Source organism: Tenrec ecaudatus, chromosome 12 (assembly GCF_050624435.1).
Source record: "Tenrec ecaudatus isolate mTenEca1 chromosome 12, mTenEca1.hap1, whole genome shotgun sequence".
In the NCBI taxonomy this organism is placed as follows: domain Eukaryota; kingdom Metazoa; phylum Chordata; class Mammalia; order Afrosoricida; family Tenrecidae; genus Tenrec; species Tenrec ecaudatus.
Window position 1 is genome coordinate 54561569 of NC_134541.1, and position 2973 is coordinate 54564541.

The 2973-nt window shown below is 40.4% G+C and overlaps 1 non-coding gene across 1 annotated transcript; it reads right to left on the bottom strand.

The window, feature by feature from the left end:
- Positions 1-2259: 2259 nt before the first annotated feature.
- Positions 2260-2401, bottom strand: LOC142423689 (small nucleolar RNA SNORA48). Its single transcript, XR_012779293.1, has one exon. It is a non-coding gene; the product is annotated as a small nucleolar RNA SNORA48 (small nucleolar RNA).
- Between the last annotated feature and the right edge of the window lie 572 nt (positions 2402-2973).

Sequence of the window (2973 nt, forward strand, 5' to 3'; positions counted from 1 at the left end):
GGGTGGGCAGGATGAAAGAGAATGATATATATAGAGAGTTTAACCAGGTATTGTCATTGATTTCATATCTTGAAATGGGCCATGTAAATATATACAATATGTTTCTTTAAAGGTTCAAAAAAATCTAGATTTCCTTATTCTTCAAATGAAAGTAGAGGCCTGAATGGTTAAAAAAAAAAAAGATATCTCTTATTCCCTATTTGAAGTCTTGTAAGCTTGTTTTGCTTCAAAAACCTCTATCTGAGTTGACATCTGAACTATGCTGTAAAGTGAGTTACTCACACCTTGCCATTTCTGGTTCTCCTTTTAATATTTCTCATATGATTTATCTGGCTTTTAAAAAATTTCCTTAATTTCTGTTTATCTGTAAATGTCCTAATTTCCATCATATTTGAGAGACAATTTTGCTTAGCTTTTTTTTCTTTGTGAGTTTTATATATGCCACTCCATTGTCTTCTCACCTGGACAGTGTCTGCAGTGCTTCGTCTTTGTCTCTCAGGTTCTCCTTTGTAATTTGCTTTTTGGTTTTTCCTGAGCTGCTCTCAAAATTTCTTTACATATCTTTGGCTTTGGAAAGTTTGGTTTTGATATATCTTGGTGATTTTCTTTGGGGGGTGGGGAGGGTGCTCTACCCGATTTGAGGTACCCTCAGTTTATTAAATGTAATAATAAACTTTTGTAATGTTGAGGATTTCAAAAAATATACAATTTTTTCCATGCAATTTTTCCTCTTCCTATTTTGAATTCTGTTCATACATAAGCTATTCTTTTTGATGGTGCCTCACATGATCCTTAGACTTTCTCCCCCCAGCAGATTAGTATTGAGATTGTCTTCAAGCTTCAATTTTACAGCGATTCAACTCTACTCCTTTGCCCTTTCAATCTCTTTCTAAACTCTTAGTATTAATCTTCTTGATTTCTATTTGTTCTTTGGTATGTTTTCTAATGTTTCAGTAATTTTGTCAGTTTGTTCTTATGATATTTTCCTGACTAATAAAGTTTGATATGAACTATTGTTGATTTCTTCTACAGCTTTCTTGGTCTTTGACTCAATGCATTAAAACATTTCCACATCATTCTTCTACCATGTTTGTCATCTAGTTTCAATGTAATTTCTTTCTCAGAAAATGTCTTATCTCTATAACTTAGTCACATGGGTGAGCACTCAACCAATTTTGGCTCGTTGTGTCAGGTCGTCTGTTTCCTCGGCTGCATCATGGTATTGCTAGATGTGTATGTAACTGACTGCATGCTGGTGTGTTCTTAAGCACTCACTGGCTGTCTCCTGACGAGCTTGAGCGAGAACGTGAGTGTGTGTGCAGGTTGTCTGTGTAGCACACTTGAGGCCAGCTAAGGCGGTCCTGGCTGCTGCCTGTCGATTGTTAGGTCGTATAGGAGTGCGTAGTAACTCTAGTACAAAAATCAGCATTGTCGGGGGCAGGGGGAGATCTGAGTGGTGTAGTCATGCTTGATATCTTCCGTTAGGAGGATAAAACAAACAACAACAACAAAATAATCCAAGAGGAGAAATTGAGAAAAATAAAATAACAATATTGAAAAAGTGATAAGTTGGTGGCAACAAGGAATGACAATTAACAAAGAATGTAATAACTGAAAAAAGGAAAAATGAAAGGAAAATAAAAACAAGGGAAGAGAAAAATTAAAGAAAAAATACAATAACCAAACTTGGGAAGGGAAAGAGAAAATAGATCACTAAGAAACAAACCGAGAAAACATAAAAAGGGAAGGGAAAAAAGAAAAGCAGGAAAAAATAAGAAAAGCAGAGAAAGAAAGGGAAAAAGAGAACAAGGAAAGGAGGTGAAAGACAAGAAAAACAACAAAAGGACAAAACTGGGCCTCGGCATGACTTTGAGGAGAAAACAGAGGGGAATGGGGCAGGTAGTTCAGCACCTGTGTCAGTCAAGGAACCCTCAGGATGGAGTTCCTGCTGGCCTAGATGTCTGGGGTCTGCGTAATTGATCCATAAACCATTGAAACAGGTACAGAGGGAGGCTGTGGTCAGGGCTCTTGTTCCTCAAGGGGATTCTTCCTGGTCCAAAGGGAAGCTAGGGGCAGGCTAGATGGCTATGGAAGAAGTTGTTGGCCTCCCGAGGTAGCTGAAGACAGGCAGTTTGTCTGGTACTGTGCAGGCTGCTGGTCTGATGAGGGGAATTCGTGTGATTCAAGATGTGGGGCACAACCCACAAGCCTGATCCATGAGGGCTCGGGGTTTTTTTTTTTGGTTGTTGTTCTTTTTTTAAATGTGCCCTAGGCCTGGAACAGCTCTGGCCACAATCTAGGCATCAAGCTAGGATGAACAAAGGGCTGCCACTCTGCTCTGCCCCTGACTGATATAAAAGCACCACCACCAATCAGGTGTCTCTGCCCATAGCCAGGGGATGAGGGCTCGGTTTTGACCTCAGGTAGAGGAATGGTTGTCTGAGGGTAGAGGGCGGGTAGCATATCTGTCAACTGCTACTGAGGAGGTAAGGGTGGAGTTTGGTCCTTTTTCTAGACACACAGAGGGAGACCAGGGAAGATTCCCCACCTTTCTTGCCTCCAGCCACTGTTGTCAAATCTCTGTCTGTATCAGATGCTGCCGACAAAAGTTCGAGCTTCCCAGCATACAATTCACCTGTCTCTTCTCTTGTCACTTTTGTTTAGCTTCGTCTCGGTGGTCCTCCCTCCATCCACTTCTCTCTTGTTCTCTGACACCCGGGGTTCAGGATGACCATTTGCATCTCTTTCATTTGGTCGCTGGTGTCCTTGTTGTCGAAGGTCTGGATACTATGTCTGCCTAGTCTGCTATCTGTTTCCCATTCAATAATTCACATACATGTTATATCATGTCATTTGCTACAAACTTGACAGGAAACATCACGTATCTTATGTTTTCCCTGTGTTTCCATTTCCTATTTCTCCTCCTTTATTAACCCTTTCTGATTTCTGAACTTTTTCCTTATGCAAAAGCTG